The sequence below is a fragment of the Mesocricetus auratus genome, unplaced genomic scaffold (genome assembly GCF_017639785.1).
Source record: "Mesocricetus auratus isolate SY011 unplaced genomic scaffold, BCM_Maur_2.0 Super-Scaffold_100003, whole genome shotgun sequence".
NCBI classification, from domain to species: Eukaryota; Metazoa; Chordata; class Mammalia; order Rodentia; family Cricetidae; genus Mesocricetus; species Mesocricetus auratus.
Window position 1 is genome coordinate 26,686,794 of NW_024429188.1, and position 23,984 is coordinate 26,710,777.

At 41.7% G+C, this 23,984-nt stretch overlaps 1 protein-coding gene across 21 annotated transcripts in view; it reads left to right on the forward strand.

Moving 5' to 3' along the window:
* Window positions 1-23,984, forward strand: part of Tbl1x (transducin beta like 1 X-linked) — a 155,559-nt gene that overhangs the window by 62,805 nt on the left and 68,770 nt on the right. For 8 of the 21 annotated variants that reach the window (XM_013119054.2, XM_040744158.1, XM_040744166.1 and 5 more), the window contains exons 2-4: window positions 9,197-9,253; window positions 9,498-9,540; window positions 23,805-23,883. The gene's annotated coding sequence lies outside the window, so the exon portion shown is untranslated. The remainder of the gene's footprint in view (window positions 1-9,196; window positions 9,254-9,497; window positions 9,541-23,804; window positions 23,884-23,984) is intronic. The other 13 variants (XM_021231748.2, XM_040744163.1, XM_013119050.3 and 10 more) reach the window with 3 other exon arrangements.

Sequence of the window (23,984 nt, forward strand, 5' to 3'; positions counted from 1 at the left end):
GTACTAGTTTCTACTGGCTGCCGTAACGGTCTTCCTTCCATAAACTTAGGTGAGGAAAATAACACAGCTTTACTGTTTCAGAGTTTGGAGGTCACAAATCTGAAATCAGCTCGTTGGGCTAAAAGCAACATCATGCTGTTTTCTGGAGGCTGGAGGGAACCCCCATCCATATTGCCTTAGCCCAGAGTTACTACATCCCTTAGAATACAGCCCTTTCCTCTCTGAAAGCCAGTAGAGATGGCTTGCATTTTGGGGGGGGCGGGAGAAGGACACAAGCATTGGCTCTTCTGCCCCCTTCCTTGTTTGAAGAACTCCTTTGAGAACACGGTCTAGGATAGAATTCGTTTGTGTGATGTGACCTGCTTTAGAAGACTTGTAATGGAAGGGAAACTCATGTTTAGCAACTACCCCCCATGTAATCCAGGGTGATTTCTTTCTCTCTAAATGTTGTCAGCTCTTTAGCAATCTAATTTCTATCTGCAACTTTTATTCAGCCCTGTTAGTAATCAGACATAGTTCTGGCTTGAGGGGATTGAAGTGTGAGGGAAACTCATGGGGAGGAGGACATTATTTCATTTACTACAAGTGGAATCTGAAGTATTGTATATCATTCTTGTGAATGTTACTGGTCCCCATCTTCATCTCTTCTAGTGGCATAGGAATCACATGTCCAGGCAGTTGATGGAAGGAACATGTTTTGTTCATTTTTCTAAGATAATGATGTAACTGATGGCATGTTTTTGAATGATGAAATACGGTCAGACAACTGCTTTAGGAAGAATTTATGTTTTTTTGCAGAAGAATTCATCAGGTTGACACCAATTCTTGTCACTATGCAAAGACCACAGAGTACCACCATTTGAGAAATGACAGTGCATGTGGAGAGATGAAATGTTAAGGGTGCTATGTGGATATAGTGATAGGACTTATGATTTGATGGAGAGAATGATGGGGAGAGAGAAAGGAAGAGAGTCCAAGATGACAATGGCAGTGTTTGGAGCATGGACTAGAAAGGCGCCAGTTGGTAAGTCAGAGTACTGAAGAGAACTTAAAGTCAGAGTAAGTCTACCCTTGACATAATGACTTCTGGGTACTAGATAGGGACCCAGGTGGAGGCATGAAGGAAGCCTGTGTTAGTCACTATTCTATTGCTAGGAAGAGATCTTGGCAACTCTTTTAATTTAAATTAAAAATCTTATTTTACATAACAATCCCAGCTCCTTCTCCCTACTACCATCCTCCCATTTCCCACCCCATCCCCCATCCACTCCTCAGGGAGGGTGAGACCTCCCATGGGGATCATCAAAGTCTGTCACATCATTTGGGGCTGGACTAAGGCTCTCCTCTCTGTATCTAGTAGGCTGAGAGAGTATCCCTCTGTATAATCCACAACCCCAGAAAAGCTAGGAAACATGGAGGACCCTAAGAGAGGCATACATGGGACCAACCCCCACAAGGGGAACGGGACAAGATCTTCTGAGGAAATCGTGGCAAGTCTTAAAATAAAAAACATTTAATTGGGGCTTGTTTACAGTTTCAGAAGCTTAGTCCATTGTCACCATGGCGTGAAGCTTTGCGCCATGTAAGCAGGTATGGTGCTAGAAGGGTAGTTGTGAATTCTACATCCAGATCTGTAGGCAGCAGGAAGAGAAGCCTCTGGGCCTTGCTTGGGCCTTTGAAACCTCCAAGTCTACCACCCAGTGGCATTTGCCATACCCACTCCAAAAAGGCTACGCCTCCTAATCCTTCTGAAGTAGTGCTGCTTCCTGATGACTAAGCATTCAAATATATGAACCTATGGGGCCATTCTTATTCAAATGTTCCCATATGACCATATTGACCTATTTCATACATGTTGACTGGGCCAAACCCCAATGTAGCTCTGTTCTGCTTGGAATTGGGAGTCCACGTGCAAGGCATGCCTTCGAACATGGTGTGGTGGCTATTACATAAGGCAGTGAGAGAGGCGGTTCTGAAACAGCAATGCCAGATGGTTCTGGGAAGTGGGCAGGTCGAGGCTCAGTGTTGCATCTGTAGAGTTTATTGAGGTTATTGTTTTAACATAGCAGATGTAGAAGGCTTCTTTGGTGATTCACACGGTTCTAATCTGGGGCCTCTTTTTCTTATTTATATTGTCATATTTAAGAAGTCTTAGTGTCTGTGTAGAGACATATGCCCAGGACTTGACTTTTCCTAGTTGGTTCAGCTATAGTCTAACCTCTACCATCTTGGTTATTGACCAAGTAAAACATTTGGTGACTATGTGATCCATCATCCAAATATAGACAATTTTGAAATAGAATCACTATTAATAATGATCCTTCTGTCATTAGTGCCAACTTCTGAAATGGCAAGACTTTGTGACATCTTTCTAGTTCCTTCCATCTATAACATTTTGATCACTCTACAGTATGATACAGTGTTGTTTCTCTAGTAAGCTCACTTATATTTGTGCCTCAGAGGCTAAGCTCTCAAGAATGTAAAAAAAAAATTCAGTTCTCACTACACTTCCAATGTGCAGAATACTGAGTACATGTGTTTTTAAATTAAGTTTGCTTGCTAAAACTTGAGATGAATCCATACACATCAAATGACTACTCTTTATGTGCAGGACATGAGATTCTAGGGGAGACAAAACACATCCCCCTGGGGCTAAAGAGAGATAGCTTAGTGGTTATGAACACTTCTGCTCTGACCTGTGGGCACCAGGTGTGCATGTGGTATGTACACATGTACACACACACACACAGGCTCACTCATATGTAAAATAAAACCTGAAAACAAACAAACTAACAAAAAGTGAGAGACAGTGAAAGAAGATAGATGCTTGATTTCTTCTAGCCAGCAGAACAGTAGAGAGGACATTTGCTGTCAAAATAGAAGTGGCATCACCTTTGCTGTATTTGCTTGGTCAAAGGCACATAAGTCACTATGCTCTTATCTCAGAGGAGAGATTCATTTAGTCACTGTCTTCACATAGATGAGGGAGGAGCAGGCACAAGGAAGAGCCTATTCAGGCAGTTGGCTCTTGGATAAACAGAGATACTGCAATTCAGGTTTGATGCCACTGGTTCGCATCTTGTAATGGTCATATTGCTAGACTGAAATGTAAGTCATAATTTGCTCACTATGAGTTTCCCCTCAAATTCCCAACCCAAATTTATGTAAATGTTTTATGCTAGACATTTCAAAAATTATTTCTCAAGAAATTTGGAAATTTGTAGGGATCTACCAGCTATCAATAATAATCTTAAATCAATTGTCTAATAAGTGTGACCTTTTGTAAATACTCCTCAGACATTTGTGTAATAAATGGGAAAATAGATTATTTAAACAGCATCCTGGGATGTAATGTCATTGTTTATTGTAATCTTGTTATTAGGTATGCTTTTCTGAAGCATTGTTATATTGTGAAAGCCAGACTTTGGGTTTTACTATATAGGTGATACACACATTTTTTAATGCTTAAAAAATTATTTTTGGAGGCCAGCTATGATGGCTCATGCATGAAACTTCAGCATTCATAGGTAGAAGCTGCAAGAATGCAGGAAGTGGTAAGCCAGTGCTGGTCTACATAGCAAGTTCTAGGTCAGTCAGAGCTACAGAAGGAAAACCTATCTCAAAAAAAAAAAAAGGAAAGGAAACAAATCAGCAGTGGGTGTTTGACTCAGTTGGTGGAGTATGTCTAGCATGCAGCTAACTCTGGGTTTGTTCCCCAGCACTGCATAATGACATGGTAGCCCATGCCTATAATGCTGGGACTCAGTAGTTGCAATTAGGGATAAGGAATTCGAGATTCTTCCTGACTGCTTAGAGAGTTCCAGGATACCCTGAGCCACATAGTGAGGATCTGCTTTGAAAGAATAACATAGAAAGGTTCTTCAGCTGGGGTTGTAGTTAAGTAAGCGGTAGAACAGTTTCCTAGCACATGTGGAGCCCTGGATTCAATCTAGTACTGTAATAAATACATTTTAAAAATACATGAATAGCCAGGCATTGGTGGTGCATTCCTTTAATCCCAGCACTCGGGAGGCAGAGGCAGGAGGATCTCTATGAGTTCGAGGTCAGCCTGGTCTATAGAGCGAGTTCCAGGACAGGCTCAAAAAAAATACAGAGAAACCCTGTCTCAAAAATTTTTTTCTTAAATGGTTCTTGATTTCATGTATTATTACTTGAGGGCTTGAAGGCAATGGTGAAAAACCCTGATCTAGCCACATGATGGGTTACTAAACAACTGTTAAGCAGGGAGGGGAAGATACCATGATCACGAAGGTGGTTTTCCCAGGGTGAGGCTTATCCCTTGCACCCTGAATGTGCTGACCCAATTGTGGGGAACTCATAGTGTGGGGGCGCATTCTCACTCTCCCCTTAGAAAATATATGGAACTGGTATACTTATTGGCACCAAAAAGTGATTGCAAGATACAGCAAGGTGTTTCTGCAACCCCCAAGGGACAGGCAGGCAGCTCATTTGGGTCTGTGAATGCTTCTGCAGTGTATTCTCCAAGTAAGTCAGGCTGCAGGAATCTATACTGTAGTCACTCAGATTTTATTTGCTTAGCTGGTTTTCTGTGTTGCCCAGTTAGCCAGGATTGAGGGTTATTAAAAGAACTGTCCCCTTTGTTTACTGAACCTAACCTGTTCCCACTTCAGAAAAATTTCTTTCTGAGACCCATGGAAGAAATTTTTATACAGCTTAAAAAGTCTAGAAGTGCAGTTTCTGATAGTTTGTCCTTGCTGTTGAATAAGCACCTCATTGTCTTTCCCTGGTAGTCATGAGAAACCAAGAATCAGATCTGTGTTTCCCAACCTCCTGGTACAAAGTTGTGTTCACTGGGAACATTTGTACAGTGCCTTCATGTTGGCTTCAGCTCCATTTCCCTGCTGTGGTTGCCTTCTGTTTGCTCTGGTCCTTGTTATTTCACTTTTTCTATTTTGTATGTGATTGTGAGAGCCATGATCATTTCTTTTTTTCCCCTCTTTTCCTGGGTGGAGAAAGATAAGGACTTCACTGACTGAGACTGTTGTGGTTTCTTGGAGGTTGTTAGCTGGCAGTAGCTTTTGAATTCTGGTGTGTTAGCGGCATGCATCCTATTTTAATCTTGCTTCCGGTGGAAGTGCCTCAGGGACACAGTGTATTTCTAAATTTAGTGAGATGAATACTGGATCACACACAGTTTCTGCCAGACCCTAGGCAAAGCTTTGGAGGTCATTCAGGTCTGCACATGAAGGATAAAGTTCTTCAAAAATGGTTTGTACAAGAAAGATCACTAGTGACTAACAAAGTACCAAAATCATTGAATTTTACTGCAATAAAAGGGTCTTGGGGGCTGGAGAGATGACTCAGTGGTTAAGAGCACTTGCTGCTCTTGCAGAGGATCAGAGTTCTGTTCCCAGCACCATGTCAGTTGGCTCACCATTGCCTATAACTCTAACTCTAGGGGATCTGATGCTCTTTTCTGGCCTCTGGCTTGCAGGCGTGTGTGCATGTACATGTGTATACGCACGCACGCGCATACACACACAATAAATTATTGGCCATTAGATTATGCACACTTAAGTTATTTTCTATCCACTTACAGGGTGAGCTTTCTCTAAACTCCATTGAAATGTGGGCCTTAAATAGGCTACCTGAGGTTTGCAGAAAATGAAAGTTCACAGGAACTAGATGGCTTGGTGGGTCAAGTGCTTGCCACACAAGTACAAGGACCAGAGTTCAGATCCTCAGCACCCATGTCAAAGCTGGGTGTGTTAGTGTGCATCTGTAACTTCATATCTGGGGCTCATAGGTACTCAGGAATTGCTTGTCAGGTAGTCTTGCCCAATTGGTGAACTGCAGGTTCACCAAGAGACTGTCTCAAGCAAAACAAAACATGGAGAATACTAGACAAAGATACCCTCCCACACATCCTAAAAGCAAAGAAAAAAATTATATGAAACAAATACAAGGAATTAGTGCAGAAATAACTTTTTTTCTTGATGTAAAAAGGGAAAGTTTGGAATAATATACTTTTCATCAATTCCTTGACATCTTTGATATTTCTTAAAATCTTTTTAATTGATACCTTTCAGTTGCTTGCTTATTTATTTTGGCACATGGCCTATCTGTTTGGTTTTGGCCCATGGTCTTGTTCTGTATTCCAGGCTGCCCTCAAACTAGCTATCTTCCTGTCTCCACTTCTTGAGTGATGAGGTGACAGGGTTATGCCACCAGTTTTGCCAACTGATAATATTGATGAGCAGTAGCATATGGGTAACATAGATGCCCCTCGTTCTGTTTTAAGGGGACGGTAGATGATGAGAGCCCACTCCACACACACCAGGTTTTTGTCTGAGTAACCCAGTACTGATTGACAAGGCTGTAAATTCTTTATACATACTATGGAGTTCAATCCCAAAACCAATTTTAGATATATGACATTCTCAAGGGATACTGTAGGCTCTTTAGTGTATGTTGTAGAGGCTGTCCCCTAACATTGTGTCATCCTTCAGGAAGTCATTTACTGTATATAGGCAAAGAACAGAAGGCGCTGAGCATTCTGGACCCTGGGATGCCTAGCCAGCTGGTTCTGTCTCAGCTTCTCTGGCCTGTGCTCTTAATTCCTAGAGAGAATAGAATCATGAAAATGGTCTGCTTCTTACCAAGAGATGACAACTCAGAGACCACAGTGCTCCTTGAGGGGTCTTACTTTTTACTTTTTAATCAAGTAACCAAAAGGGTATATTCTACAAGGAATAAATCTGGCAAGACAGGCCTGGGTTCTGCATAAGAAGCAGAGTTGTAAAGAACAGAGGTGTTGAGTGTGCTGCAGGTCTCAACGGGGTAAATAATCTCTCTCCAAGGGCATGAGACTAGGCAATAGGAAACCAGTTAGGAGACCTGCTTAGTATCCTACACGAAGAGTGAAGTGTGGGTCTAGACATCTGGCATTCACAAAACGGGTGAGTACAGAATGAAAAGCTGTGGATGAAGGCAATTGGCCAGTTTGCTGATCATGGGAAATCTCCCTAACTTCCTCAGATAATAGCTGAAGATATTTCACCACAGTAAGAGATTAACAACAATAATAAAAAAACAGTTGTAACAGTATACTATAAGAGCTATATGAATGTGAATCTCCCTCACAATATCATTGCATGGTACCCAAATGTTCTTGTGATGCCTCTGTGATGGAGTGCAATGAAGTGGATAAGTAACTTTAGCATGACAGTTATTATTAAGTAAAATAAGATGTATTTGAATATATAAGCATTGTAGTGGTATGACAAGCCATATAATAACAGATCCCTCTAATTGATCAATGTGGGAGAGCATGTATATAGGCAAGGAACAGCAGGCGCTGAACCAAGGAGTGAATCGTACTTTGGATGACACAGAGGGTAGCAGCACAAGAATTCATACAAATCAGAATTGGGTGCCATTTAAAACAAAGGAGTTGTTTAGTTGCAGAATTTTACACTTAATATTTTTAGGCTACCATATAGCTGAAACTAGCACCTCAAAACAAAGGGAGGAATATTGTATGTGATTGTAAGATTTGTAACAGCGCTCCTAATCTTTACCATTCCACACAAAGGACATTCTCATCCTCAGTTGTAGTAGCCACTGTGAACACTGCACTCATGAACATGTGCAAAACACACACACACACTCAAGAAGAGTATAGTACACTACAGTGTGGCAGCTGTGGCAATAACAGTTTGAGCATGAGGTCTGCCATCAGTGGCTTACTTCTGTCAGATCTCATTACTTAAAAGTCTCAAAGCTTTTCCCAAATAGTGCTACCAGCTGGGGGCCAAGTATTTAAATACACAAGCAGGTATCTTGGAAACTGACCTGCTCGCTGACTGTAGATGTTTCAAAACTGTGAGCCATGAATTCTGTCAGCCTTCACTGACTGGACATGTAGCTGCTTTTGTGTGTGCCTGTCTTTATATCTAAATGGCTCTGTCTTCTTCCCGGGGGTGAGGGGAAGGCAACATGCCAAAGAGTTAGAACCTCAGTTTCCCTTTCTCTTTGTCCTTGCCCCCTCAGCCATGAAGGCCCTATAGATTTCCCCTAGGATGAGGATATGCAGCTGTGAAAATAGGATTGTCTTACACACGGAAGACATAAAGGATAAGTGAATATTGGTGGACAGACACACTTATTCATTAGGCATGGCTTCTTAGCCCTCCGTTCTTACCTGCATTGGGAGCTAATGTTGTAGTGATTGTAAAATCAGCTTGCACTGGGGCATGTCTTGAGATGTTACCAATGCTAGTATAGGTATGAGCTCTCTGGAAATCAGTTGACCATGGTTCTTTATGTGTATATGCACATATATGTATTTGAGTTTGCTGATGGAGCTATTTGTTACTGGAAACTGGCGGCATCACACATTCTGACCTTTCTCCTCTCTTGCCTGTACCTAGTGAGTGCCATCCATTCCCCATTATGCTTTCCCTACCATACACTCTTAGACTAGAATATATGGGAAACAGCTATTTCAGTTGTAACAATCAGGGTGACTCTGTAGGTTACTATATAGCCCAGGCTAGGCTTGAAGTTAAGATAACTCAGTTTCTGCTCCCTGAATCCTGGGATTACAGTTGTATGCTACTGCAGTCTGCCCATTTAAAATTATCTGTGTCTTAAACCTTGACTTAAAAGGAAAATCTTCACTTTTCACTTGGTATTTTTTTGGATGACAGAGGAGGTTGTGTTATCATTCAGAAGGTTGCGGGGCAGGATTTCTGTAACTGAGAAATGTCATTTATGGGCTCCTGAGATCATGATAAACTCTGAGTGGGTTTATGTGAACTGTCTCTTTGCACTTTATACAGAGGTACAGACTAAGTTAATCAGTGATCACTGCCTTCCACCTTACGTGATTCTTAGTGCTGTTACAGTATAGTTGAGTGAGGAGCTCTTCAGAGGGATGTGCTCTAAGTAATTCACCCTTAGATTTTGCTGGGTGGACATCCATAGAGTACATGAACTGGAAGTAGCCTAGCTGTGATACCACAGGTGATGAAAGTGTATGGGTACGCTGTCTTTTATGTAGTCCGTTGTCGACTAAAGCATCTGCACGCAGGACTTACTGACTAGACTTAACTAAGTCACCTCTCTGCCCAGTAATAAGTTGTTGACAATATATACTTCAGCATGTATTGGTTGACATTTTCATCTTACTTTGGATATTATTCATTAACAGGTAATTGAAGATAGAAGAGAGGTCTGAAGAAAAAGGATTTGCCTGCATTGCTTCTGAGTAAGTGAAATGGCAAAATGGATTTCTCACTATGCAGTGAATTAACACGTCAGCCTCCCTGTATTCCCTGAGCTTAAAAAAATAGTGTGACAAGGTTGGCTTTATGCACTGGAAATGGTGATTTACCAACATTTATTGCAATTGACTGATTTTGCTAGCAAAAGACTGAGAAAGAGAAGGGAAAGAAGGATGAGAAACAGCAGCAATAGTTCATGACAAACTGCTTTTACATTTTTTTTCTTAGATGTGCTGGACCTGGAACCCTGGACCTTGTGCATGCTAGCAAGGTACCAACCCATATCCCCAAACCCATAGAAACCTTCTTTAGTTTATCTTTAGGAAGATGGAGATGTATACCTTTAAAAAAATTGCAGTACTGGCAATTGATGGTTTTGTGCATGCTGCAGGTGCTCTGCTACCAAGCTACACCCTCAGTCCTGTATCAGTTTTAGAAAACAAACATGGAGAATGACCACAGTGTGTGTGCTGTTCAGTGGAGCATACCTGCTGATGTCTTCTGCCACATACATATGAAATTGTTATTTTACCAACCAACCACGGCTTTTAAAAACAAATTGAAAAGCATTTGGCTCTCTTGTATATCCAGGGCTTCCTCTGTCTTACATGCCTCTCCTGAAATTAGTGTGGAAATGAACTAAGCCTTGAAAGCCTGTGTGTGTCAGCTGGAGTTTCCCACAAACATCTTCTTTTGGCCCCATTCTGAGGTAGCATGACAGATGAGTGGGGAAGCCGCTGGGAAGCATTTTTTCATCAATGCTGGTCTGGGTGGTTTATCAGACTAGAAGGAGGCAGCCTCGGGGATCTTTGGAGGCTAATATGCTGATTGCCCTTTGTCATTCAGGTTTGATTGAAAGCATCCCTTTTAGGCACTGTTTAGAAAGTTTCTCATTGCTGGCTATCCTTTTGACCTGTTACTTCTGTCATGTTGCAGAGAATATAGACATATATGGGGTATAGTTGTGTTCGTTTGGAGTAGGAGTCATAGAGGTGAGCACAGGGTGTGGTGCAGGCTGTGGTGTGTCTGGGTGTGTGCCACGTGACATTTGTTGGTTCGTGGTAGCAGCCTTACTGAGATAGACAGTTCACCCATTTAATACACACAGTTTACTGGTTTTTACTAGATTCAGACCATCATATCCTGACCATCAAGTTTACAATCTTTTATCAGTTCCTAAAGAAACTCTGTTAGCAGTTGCTCTCCGTTCCCACCTTCCCTAGCTTGTGGGTACCACAGAACAGCTTTCTGTGCGTGCATTTACCTGGCTGTGATCTTTTGTGTGTGCAGACTGTTCTCAAGGACTACAGTGTGGTTTAGTATCGATGTTTTCCTTGTTAGTAGACACAAATGCTATTCCATCATCTGCTCATTCATGCACCACACAGTCATTTTTGAAACCTTCTCTTCCTGTGGTTATGGATACCACACTCAGGGCACTATACACGCTTGGCCAGAGTTCTACCAACGAACTGTGTTCTTCAAGCCTCCATCTTTTTTCTTATAAAAAAGATACAGGGTCTCTCAGTGTTGCTTAGCCTGACTTCCAACTCTGGAGAGCAGGTGTTTACTACCATAGCTGCTCAAAACCTTTTACTTTGAAACCATGGTAGATTCACTGGAAGTTACAAACATATTACTGTGATTTCCAGCCCTTAACCTTTTCTAGTAGTCATATTGTTCTCTTACCTACAGGACAATCTGTCAGTATATATACCTTTGAGTGTGCATGCATGGGGTGGGAGGGGCATGTTACACACATGTACTCGCCTGCACAACTAGCGGCGAGCTTCTTAGACATCTGGTGAAGAGATTGCATGTACAGAATAAGACTTGAATGGCTGCAGTATTAGATGTAAGTACTTCAGGAAGGAATGGCATGCCCTTAGATCTCCTCATGTGTATGCTCTCAGTATAACAGTACATTGGGAAAATAACCACCATACTATGTTAGTTCATTCAGTGTGAACTAAAATCCCCCTCCAAATCCATACTCTAACTAATAATAATAATAAAGTGGAGTAGTACAAGAAACATCTAGAGATACAGACACATACATGTTGGCTTATAATCCCACAAAAACACAACACAGGAAACCATAATATATACTCAAAAGACTTACAAGGAGGAAAAAAGATAATGCCCACTCAAAGTATTATAATATAAGCAAAGGATCTCCCAAAATACCACTGAGTTTGTTTTGTATTGGCCAACTACTGCTGGGCATGAGACTTGCCATTTAGTGTGGTTTGTAGACTCAGTGAGATGCAGCTGGACAAAACTAATGTTCTTTTATAAGTAGGTATCAATTGGAGGTAGTGTCAATGTTAGGGATTGGGAATTTGTGTCCACTTTTCTCAGCTCTAAGGACTCCATCTGATGCAGACCTTGCATGCCTAGTGCATGCTCAATCTCTCAGCTTGCATGTCTGTTAGTCCTGTTGAGTGTTAGGAAGACCCTGTTTCCTTGGTGTCTTCATCCTCACTGGTTCTTAAAGTCTTTTTTGCCTCCTCTTTCATACTATTCCTTGACCCCTGAGTGGAGGAATTTGATGGAGACCTCCCATTTAGGGCTTAGTGTTCCAGGGTCTCTCAGTCTCTGTGTAATGTCTGGCTGTGGGTCTCTGTATTTGTTCCCATCTGCTGCAGGAGGAAGCTTCTTTGATGATGACCGAGCAAGACACTGATCTATGCTTATAGCAGAATACAATTAGTGTTATGTCTTTATTGTTATGATTCTTTAGCAGAACTGTAGCATTTGGTTTTCCTCCAGGTCCTTGGTCTCAGGTTCTTGTCCACTGAGGCAGTGTTGGATGTAGGGTCTATCTCATCAAGTGGACCTTAAATACAAACAGTTCTTGGTTGGTTACTCCACAAGCTTTGTGTTACTAATGCACCAGATACCTTGCAGGCAGGTCACTCCTATAGATAAAGGGTTTGTGGCTGTGTTGGCATTTACCTTTCTCCTTTGGTAGTGTGCAGAGTACCTTCCAATAACATGGACACTAGTCAGTAAAGGTGAAGGCTCTAGATAGGCACCAGCTTGACCTTTCCATGTTTGATGGGTTATGTAAGTGTTGTCTATAGCAATAGGTCATTTCCATCAGTCATGGAGAGTAACCAATAGCCTTGGTAATTGCCTGCATTGTTTGGGGATGTTAATGGAGCCCCATTGGCCAACAACTCAATTAGATGTTACCCATTCCTGGCACTAGAGGTTTCATTTGTTGTCAAGAAATGTTTGTCTAGTTGGGACTTTCTTTTCCCATTATTTGGTGATTCCATTTGTATTTCTTACATACGCATATATATTTTAAGATGCTTGTACTGTAATAGGTTTCCATATGACCCCTCAAATGGCCCTTAGTTTTACCTGTCCCTCCCCATATTCCCTCCCTTGCCCCCCTTTCCTTCCCATCCCCAATTGACACTCACTTTCTATACCTTGCCCGCATCCATTCATAACTATTTCCCTTTCCTAGGGAAATCCTTCCTCACCTCTAGTCCCTCCTCTTAGACCTAACCTCTGTGGGTCTATATAGCCTACTTATCAAAGACTTAAGAACTGAAATCCAGGCTGGGCGGTGGTGGTGCACACCTTTAATCCCAGCACGTGGGAGGCAGAAGCAGGTGAATCTCTACGAGTTCGACACCAGCCTGGTCTACTAAAGCTAGTTCCAGGACAGCCTTCAAAGCCACAGAGAAACCCTAAAAAAAAAAAAAGAACTAACATCCACAATATAAGTGAATATGTAGCATTTTTTGTCTTTTGGGGTCTGTGCTACCTCACTCAGCAAGATTTTTATTTTAATCCTGGCTCCATTCATTTACATGTGAATTTCATAATTTCATTTTTTAATGCCTGAGCAATGTACCATCATGTAAACATACCACATTTTCTTTATCCATTCTTCTGATGAGGAGCATTGAGGTTATTTCCAGGTTCTGGCTATTATGAATAAACAGTGAGCATAGTTAAGCAAGATTCCTTATGGTAGGGTGAAGGATTCTTTGGGCATATGCCCAAGAGTGGTATAGCTGGATATTGAAGTAGATGGATTCCCATCTTCCTGAGTAAATAACACATTGATTTCCATAGTGGCTGAGTTACAGTCCCACCAGCAATGGAGGAGTTCATGTTCCTCGTAACCTACACCTTTACCAGCATGAGCTCTTACTAGTTTTATTAATCTTAGCCATTCTAACAGGTGTAAAATGGAACCTCAAAGTTGTTTTGATTTGCATTTCTCTGATGACTAAGGATGTTGAACATTTCTTTGTTTTTCTCAGCCATTTGAGTTTCCTCTGTTGAGAATTCTGTTTATCCCTGTACCCCATTTTTTAATTGGGTTGTTTCTTGATACACAGTTTTTAAAGTTCTTTGTATATTAGTCCTCTATTGGATGTGTAGTTGGTAAAAACCTTTTCACATTCTATAGGCTGTCACTTTGTCCAAATGGCAGTGTCCTTTGCTGTAAAGCTTCTCAGTTTCATGGGGTCCCATTTATGAATTGTTGGCCTTAATTCCTGTGCTATTGGTGTTCTTTTCAGAAATTCTTTTCCTCTGTGTGACCATTTTTCTATCTTCTTTTAAGAATGTCTACTAAAAATCTATTGCCCATTTTAAATCAGGTTATTTGTGAACAGACTTACTTCAAAGATAGATGTGTTATGACTGCACATGGTGACAGGAATTTGAGGTGGTACATGCACTCATGGAAAATTATATATTGCTTTTCTCAAAGGCTTCTTTGATAATTCACTTTCCATAGTTCTCTGCTACTGTTTTGGGACAAGTTCTACCTTCGATGTCCTTCACCTTCCAAAGGAAAGAACAATAGAAGAATAAAAGCAGCAGAAGGATCTCTAATACTTCTTTTTGTTATTATGCTATAAGCATGATCTCATCTGCTGCCCTCCTATCCTAAGATATTTGCCAGGACCCTCTGTTCAGGACTAAGTAGCAGTCCTCTGCCTGTCTTCCTTCTCTCTGACCCTAACCAGACTTTCCTCTTTCCACCCCATGTAAGGATACTTGCATGCAGAGCTATAAACTTTGGCTCTGTGTGGATAAGTTGGCTCCTGTAGTCAGGGTGATGAGGTTTCATCTTCATGTGGAAGTTGTTCTTGATTAGTCTGGAAATGTGGTATCTACTTCTTAGGTTGCATCTGATTGGAAACTCAGCTCTGTGTTTACATGTGATTGAATTCCAGTCTGCTAACAGTATTTGTAATCCCAGTGGGATTATGTTTACTAAGGGTATCACTTTGTGTTCATGGAATAATTGAAATAGACAGGATATCTCCTGATCTTTATTCACTGTCCTTTTGCTGAGAATAGGATTCTCCTGAACTGGGGAGATAGTACAGCTAGGAAAGTGCTTGCTGTACAAGCTTGATCCCTAGCATCCCTATTTGAAAAACTGCATGAGTCAGAGTGGAGCCTGTACTACCAGTGCTGGGTCGGGAGAACCAGGATGCCTAGATCTCATGGGCCAGCCAGTCTAGTCAGTGGTGAGATTCAGGTTCTATGAGAGACCCTATGTCGAAAAAAGTAGAGTGTGGGTGAGGAAGATACCCAACATCTGCCTCCACAGGCATGTTCACACATGTACACACACACAGAGGAGGGGGATACATACACAAAATACCTGCCTTGTAGATACAGGCAAGGGATATTAGTTTATGGCAACTCAGGTTTCACCCAACTCTTGGTTGAGGATGGACAATACATAGGAAACAAGTGTGCAGCTCATTGAAATAATGAAAGTAAGCTGCAGGGATTGGGGAGATGTCTCGGGATAAAGCACTTGTTATACAAACATGGGAACTAGAGTTTGGATATTTATCACCCTCATATTCAGTAGCTAGTACATGACAGTTTACTGTAACCCCCAGGGTTCGGGAGACAGAGACGGGATGCCAGGGCAAGCTAGCTTGCTAGAATAGTCAAAATGGCAAGCTTCAGTTTCAGTGAATGACTTTGTCTTAGGAAATAAAGTAGGAAGGCTCCTGGCACCCATTCATTGCACATACACACAGAGACACTCACACACATTGGCATACGCATGTACCATATACATGGAAGCAAGCGTGCACACTACACATACACTTTAAAAAAGTGAGATGATCTGTAATAGATTGTGGAGATAATGCACTTTATGTTGTCTCTGAGTGTTCTGCTTGTGTTTTAAAGCACTCCTGCCTTCTGCTATAGTTACTATAGTTACTGTGAACTAACTAAAATACAGCTTTGCTGTCCCTTTCCCCCCTTTGAAAACTAAAGAGACGTCTTCATTTGTAAGGCATATATCATCACAGCCAGATTTCCTGTTCTACTGGGAGTCATAGAGATTCATTTTATTTTATATCACCGATTAACTTTAATTATGGCTAAGAATTTATTTAATTTATATTTTTTGAAAACATCATAGCCAGCTTTCATGGTTTTGTTTAAGAACCTCTGAATTAAAGGCAACATATTTGGCTGCAATGGAGGGCTTCTTTATATTCACTTTAAAACATTTTCTCCTCTGTACGAACAATGATTAATTTACAGTATGTATGGATATGTGTCCAAAATAGCAGGCTTTGGCTGCACATGTCACTTTTTGACTGGGTCTTTCTGTAGGTTTATTTCCATGGATATTTGTTACTTTGCACTCTGGATATTTGTCTTTTTCAATGAGTGTGGGGGGAATGTATTAATCTTGTGTGACTTCAGATAAGCAGGGAATAGATGGATTTATGGCTTTGCAGTTGAGCCTAGTTGATGAATTATAAATAAAGAAGTTTGAAGGGGGCTGGGAAGATGGTTCAGTCAATAAGGTGCTTGGTGTGTAGACATGAGGACCTGAGTTCCATCTTTCGAAGCCACATTAAAAAACGAAAACAAAACCCCCAAAATTCAGGTGTTGTAATGCAAGCTTGTCCCAGCAGTAGAATAATAAAGACCAGTGGACCTGTGGCTTGCTGAGCAGCCAGATTGACCGACTTGGGTGATCTCTCATGTCTTAATAAACAAGGTAGATAGCCATCCTTAGGCATGGCACCTGAGGTTATCCTTTGACATATATAAGACTATTAGCTGTCTCTGGTGAGCCCTGGACTGACCTAATTGGCCACAGACTACATCACCACATGCCATGTATTCCTTGTCTGATCTGTCTTCTCCTTTTTGGTACTTAGGAATTTAGTTGGTTTCTTTTTTAATAAAGAAGGAGTGGTGAGATACCTTCATCTTGTGTAAGAATCAGAAATCTTTGTGTGAGTAGTCAGTTTCAGGTATTCTGTATCCTAAATATGACCCTGCAATCCTCATACCAAAAGCAATTTTTGGTCCTCTTCTCCTGTAGCCTCCAGGTTAGGGCTCAGGAGTGCCAGGAGAGAAAATGGATTGTGTTCCCCTCTGGCACATTTTATTAAACGAAGTCCATATCATTCTGTATAGGTCTTAAAATTCCTGGAAAAGCATAGCACTGCAGGCAGCAGGTAGTGGGGGTGTGTTGCACTATGGTGTTATTTCCAGCATGACAGCCCAGTTCATGCATTTAGGAGGACTAAAAATTATCACATATTTTCTGGTGAGTCCAGCTAGAAAGGGTTCATATAATTAGTGGATTTATGGACAGAGGAACTTTGCTTAGAAAGGTTAAGCATGCTATGTGTGGCATTCTTGTGACCCCCCAGCAACAAACAGGAAGAAAGGACTCTTCTGGACAGAGAGTGTAGTGACAGCCTTGGAAATGTTTTCTCTTTCACCTCTTGCATCATGGATCCTGGAAAAACAAGTGAGGACCATCTCCTTCTACTAGCACTATTAACCTTCACTACAGTAAAGTGTCCCAGGTGTCACTGTACCAAATCCCACTGGCCAGCTAGCTAGTCTGACCAAATTGGTGAGCTCCAGGTTTAGTGACACACCATGTCAGAACATTGTAGATGAAGATAATTGAGATAATTATACCTTTAAATGTATTGCAAGTTTTGCCCCTCCCCCCTTTTCTTCCTGAAGAGTAGCATATGGGAGCTGTTTTCATCTCTGGAAGGTAAGTAACGCTTGGGTTCAGGGGGTGCTTATCCAGTTAGAATGCAATAAGATAGACTAGGTGACAGTTAATTGCACAAGATTCTGGTCAGCACTACTGATGAATCCCAGTCTGTGCATGTGCCTGGTGTTTTGCCTCAGGGCTTGTTAAGAGCTAGCCACTCCAAGAGAGTAAGCTGGGATGGCATCTATTAGAGAAGACGGAGTTGCACGATGAGATGAAGGGATTCATTTCTGCAGGCCCAGACAGTATGCCTGAAGGAATGGGGGATCCAGCCATCTTCCTTTCTCCTAAAGCCATCGTTTTAGACCCAGCTCAGTATTTACCAGGTTCATTCTTTAATTACTTGTAAATTATATAAAGTTAAAGTGGCAAATACCTTCTCTTTTGACTTAATGCTTATTTTTAAAACTGCTTCTTAAAAATCATAAGCTCGCCCAATACCAAGTGGTCAGTTTTTAGAAAATGATTCCATAACATTTAAAACTCTTTATTATTGTATTAGGGTGTGATATATGCTAAGACCTTCACATAGAGGTTAGAGGATAGAGGACAACTTTTGGAGTTGGTTTTCTTCCTCCACTGTGGGCTCTAGGGATCAAACTCAGGTCATCAGGCTTGAGTAGCAAAGATACCTCATGATAGCCATGATGGCTAGGAAACAGAGTGGAAGAAGAGGGGCCAAGGACTTTATCTCCACAAGCACATCCCTCATTAATCTAAGTTCCTCCTGTACACATCTGTGTCTTAAATCTTCCACTACTTCCTGGTAGTGCCACCCTAGGGAGCAAGACTTTCTTAACACATGGACATTTGGAGAATATTCCCAGTGCGACTGGCGTGCAGTGCACACAGAAGGTGGGGATATACCATCTTATAGTGCCACTTGGAGAAACTGCTTCTTGCTGAGCAGGCTCGGCAGGATCCCTATGATATGTTATGGATAAGCAGCCAATTCCAGTTTTATAAGCAAGGAGTCAAGGGATTCTGAATGAGGTCAGAACTATGGCAGTATGCACAGGTAGGCTGGTAATGGTAGGGCTCAGACAGGAAGCCAGGCATCTGACTGCCTTGTGGTGGTTTCCCTGTCTCTCGCTTTGCTGTTCTGATTTTAAGTGTAAACTGCAGATTTGATGTTGTATACTTGACTATTTTAAGAAGTGTGTATATGGGGGGTGGGTTAGTTGGTAGAGTGTTTGCCTCGCAATCACAAAACCCTGAGTTCAGTCCTCAGTCCCTCATAAAGCTGGGTGTGGTGATGTATATTAGCATCCTAACATGTGTTCCTATCACTTGGGAGATGGAGGCAAGAGGTCATCTTCGGCCACATGGTAAGTTGTGAGACAGCACAAGCTATATGAACACCTGCCCCCAAACAAAGCAAAGAAGACTGGGGACATGGCTCAGTGGTTGAAGAACTTGGACAAATGTGAGGACTAGCATTTGACTCCACATAACCGCAAACCTTAATACTGGGTGGGCATAAAAACAGCCCACCTGTGATTTTAGCTCTCAGAAGGAAGAAATGGCATCCTCAAAGCAAACTGGTGAGCTAAACTAGCCTATGTTTTAGAGTTGTGGGTTAACTGAGAGACACTCCTCCAATGAATAAAGGAGTGCCATTGAGAAAGACAACCAGTGTCAACCTCTGGCCTCCCCAGTCATCAGCACCATGTGCTCATAAATCCCTGACAGGTAGGCATGCATACACATGTGTATGTACACCACACATATGTAATGGTCTTAACAACTACCAGTAAATGTTAGAACATCTTAATTTAAAAAGCCCAAGACTAGTGTTACCTTGGTCAAGTAAAGAGGCCGAGCTGCACTTGTGTGCCCTTGTCAGTTTCTTTAACAGAACATTTGGAAAGTTAATTTGGTATACCAGTCTAGTCTGGGCAAAATAAAGAGACTTTGATTTGTTAAATTCTAAAAGAGAAGTTTTGAAATTCCTATTGGTAATCCCCATCCCCTGCTGTTAACCCACTCTGGGGGAGGCTTTGGCCTCTGGAGAGACTCAAGTTGTGCTACTGGTCATTAGTAATGCATGCAGGCCTAGGTGTTGGGATTGACATTCCCAATTGTGCCAAGCTGGCACAGACAGAGGGAGCATAGATCCACAGAGGACTAAAACAGTGCTTTGTTAACGCCATGTAGAACTAGGCACTGTGATAAAACAAGTGACTCCCTGTGCACTAGTACAACTGGGACTCCTGTGGCAGAGGACAGGGTTGGCCTTGACAGGGAGAATGCTGCTGGCATTGTCAGACTGAGTCTTCTGATACTGCACATTATTGTAATGTTTCTCCCCCCAACGAAGGCAGGACACCTTGCCAACAGACAACACTGATAATAATTATCATAGTAGAAGAAACCACAATGCTTGGAAATGAAGCTTGTTCATGTACTGATGGCAGAAACTGCAAAGTAGCATATGACAAATATGTCAGTCAAGTAGTAAGGTGGTTATGCGAGAATTTAAATTGAAATCATTCAGAAAGTAAGCTTTCTGGGAAAAACAGAAGTTCTCAGGAATGTGGACATTATTGAATGTGCATTTCCTTGAAGCAAACACTAGTGGTGTTATGTGTTACTTAAAGGTGTAGATAGTTTCTTTCAAAATCAAGAGTTTGACTTTTGTTTCTTTGAGACAGGGTTTCTCTTTGTAACAGTCTGTCCTAGAACTCAATCTGTAGACTCACAGAGATCCACCTGCCTGTGCCTCCTGAGTGCTGGGATTAAAGATGTATGTCACTACCACCTGACAAATTTGACTTTTTTTAATAATAGAAAGTTGACTGGAAAAAAATGTTGACTGGATGGCAAGCCACAACATTTTAATCAAATGTTTTTCTCTGAATGCTGACTGTCTTTATATCAGGATAGTCAGTTTGCTGGTACCACACATTGTTTCTACATGCAAGGAATGGATTCCAAAGCCCACTCTATTTTCTCCTTAGGAGTCCTAAGGAGGAAACGATCAGGAAGCAATGACTGAGATGCAGGTGACTTTTCTTTTATAATGCACAAGACCAACATCTGTGTCAGGGGAGTCCCAGATCTGCATACTCTGTGTCAGGAGTCTTTGTGTGTCAATGCTGAGGAAACTCTTTGTTTCACCGGGCATGCTGTACAACAGCAAAGAGTTATAGTGCATGGTATGAGTTGTCTGCTGTTTAATAAGTAGGTGTTTCCCCAGAGCAATAGCCTGCTCTTTTGAGCATGTCACAGGCACAGCAAGTGTCTCTTTCATACTGGCTTTGGAGTGTTCTTCAGCCACCTCGATGGAGAAAAGGACTAGGAAGATAACACTTGAAGTAGATACATACCATTAGAAAAAGCTTTAAGAAGGTTCGTGAGCCATATGTTCCTTCTTTCTTAAATTTGAGTGTGCGTGTTCATGTGCGTGCAGGTACACATGTGCATGCGTGTTTTGAGACCAGAGGATAAACTTGCTCAGAAATGACAGGGTCTCACTGGCTTGGGGCTTTCCAAGTAGACGCTGGGGATGGGACTTAGGTCCTTATGCTTCAAGGCGAGAACTTTATCAACTGAGCTAGAATCTCCTCATCCATGTTTGTAGTGTTGATGCGTGCTAAGAGCCCTTAGGGTCTGTCTAGGGTCCAGAGAGATGACCTGAGTTCTGGGACCTACACAGTGGAAAGAGAGAACCTACTCCTGAAAGTGGTTCTTTCATCCACACATGTGTACTCCCTCCTTCTCCACTAAATAAATAAGGAAAATTTCATTTAAAACTGTAAAGGGCCCTCCTTAGGTCCTAGGAAGATGAGTAATTATGCTAGGTCAATGTACAATGAAATTTGAGTTTTGATTCTAGCACCCATGTAAAAAGCAAGACATGGTTGTGCATGCCTGTACCCTGGTGCTGTGGACGTTAGAGGCAGGAGGATTTTGGGTGTTGCTGGCTGATATCCTAGCTCTAGGTTCACTGAGATATTCTGTCTCAAGGGAATAAAGTAGAGAATAAGTCACCTGGCATCTTTCTCTGCTGTCTATGTACACACAGCTCCACACATGTGTGCATTCACCACACTCATCCTCCTCCTGGCATCTTTCTCTAGTCTTTATATACACATAACTCCATGTGTGTATGCATATGTGCCTACAACCACACTTACATCCTTCTGCTTTCCCTAACCCTATCGTTAAAAACAAATATATACTGTATATGTATGCTCCCTGTGTGTGGGTGTGTGCATGTATATGCTGCTGCCTGTGGAGGCCAAAAAAGGGCATTGGGTTGCAGATGGTTGTGAGCCACCTCATGTGGGTTCTGGGAATTGAACATTGGTCCTTTGTAGTAATGTGCTTTTAACCACTGAGCCATCTTTTGAGTCCCTTATCCTATCTGCTTTAAGTCCCTGTGAGTGTTCGTGTTGTTATAGCTGTTCCCACTATTGAGAAATTAAGGACCATGACCAGTCACAACATCCAGGGTGTCTAGAAATTGCCCATAACCGAGCTAAATCTTTGAAAAACTTTTTCATATGCTGTATTTATTCATTAGTAATTTCATTTTACCTTCTCCAAAGTTCATCTGAGTGAATCCAATTTCCTTGTCTATCTGTACATTCTTTTCTTATGGTCTGTATGTGGATGATTTATTGTGTTTCTTGAATAAAAAGAGAACAGAAGCCCGGGCTTGGTGCCATATATCTTAGTTCCAGCTCTTGAGGAGTTGGAGGCAGAGGAACAGTAATTCAAAGCCAGCCTCAGAGCCAGACTGTTCAGGGTTACTGGAGGCACTGTCTTAAAAATGGGCAAGTGACAGAGCTCATGGAATTCTGCAGAGAGTGTGAGAGCCAGAGGTTATGGAGGACACCAGGAGACCATGGTCCTCTGAATTAGCTAAGCAAGTTGCGTATGAACTCATAGAGACTGAAGCTACAAACAAATGTCTACATTTGTCTGTACCAGCTTCAATGCATATATGATACAGCTTTCAGCTTAGTATTTTTATGGGACCCCTGACTATAAGAATGAGTAGGTGTGTTGATTCTTGTGCCAACCTCCTGTTGGGTTGTCATGTTCAACTCCGATATGATAGTTTTTGCTTCATTTTATTTTGTTACACTTTGTTATCTCTTAGAAGCCTGTTCTTTTCTAATAGGAGACAGAAAGGGAGTGGGTCCAGAGGGGAGGAACTGGCAGGAGTAGAGGGAGGGAAAAATACAATCATGATATATTTTGTAAGAAAGGTATCCGTTTTCAAGAAAAGAAAAACGAAATAGCTTGTCAGACATTATAGGATAAGAAATAATAAGTTTTGAAAAAAATCCTTGTTTTTAAATTATACAAATTATGGCCCTTTTTACAAGTAAAAATTTATTATTCAAAAAATGAGTGAATGGATATATAAATAAAAATAAATGGAAAGTTAGTTTTCACTTGGTTTCCGATGGGACAGATTATTAGGACTTTGGCCTGTACGCTATGAGGCTTCTTATGAGTATGACACTCATGAAGGACATTGTGTCCTTCGTTGGAATCTTGGCAAGGCCTTCAAATACTTGTGGTTGTTACATCTTTGATGTGCTAAGGCATCTGATGGGCAGTCTCTGGGTGCCTCTAAATACCCCCTGTGCATAAGACAGACCTCAAGAACAGTGGGTACTCTGCCAAATGTCAGGCGTGCTCACATAAGCATTAATGTCCTGCAGTATTCTGTACTGGCTCCATGTTTCTGAAAGGTTTGTCTGTTGGAATTTCATCTTGGGGAACACCAAGACTCTGGCCTGGTCTGGTAAGCATGGAGGGGACAATAGACATTGCCCATTTGTGAAGCCCAGGCAAAGAACTGAGTGAGGTGCCTTCTTTGGGAACAGAAGGGATGCAAACCAATAGATATCAAGAGAAATTATGTTAATTGCGGTGTACAGTTCATCCACTTAACACGTAGCGTATATTTAAAACGTGGACTCATGTAACTCATGAGGTTATAGCAAAGGTTCATTTTCTGCAGAATCCCCCCAGTCAGTGGCAGTCACTCCCTACCGCATTGCCCCGCCCCTGCCAATCTCTACTCTTCTTCTGTCCCTGTGTTTTTCTACTCCAGAGACCATACATAATCAGAATCCTACAGTTTTGTTCCTTTAGATCAGACTTCTTTCACCGATGTGTTGTTTGGAGCTTATCCATGTTGCAGTCAGTATTTAAACCTCATTTCTCTTTATTACACACTGTTCTTCTTCTGTTATGTGTATAGGCCACATTTTGTCTGTTCATGTTTGCCTGACATTTCCATCTACTTTTTGATTAATGGGAGGGAGGGAGAGAGGGAGGAGGAAGGGAGGAGGGAGGGAGGGTTGTTGTTGTTGTTGTTGTTGTTGTTAGTGGAATCATGGGGGAGAAAAATGATATATAAGCTCATGGCCTGACATCTACCTGGGGTGGTGGACCCAGAACAGATTCCCCTAACCAGAACTGATAGTGATTTTGACCTCAGGAATCTGTTTTGTTCACAGGAATCTTACTTTATCTTCTGTGAGGCTCCCTGCCCCAGAGCCAGCTACAGTTTAAGGAAGATAGGGGACTACTGACAAGGTGAATGGTTGTTTTAAATCATTTTTTACTCTTCCTTCGTCTAGATGGAAAATATATTTGTCTTTAAATCAATGTGTAGTACTTCCCTATTATGTTTTCTC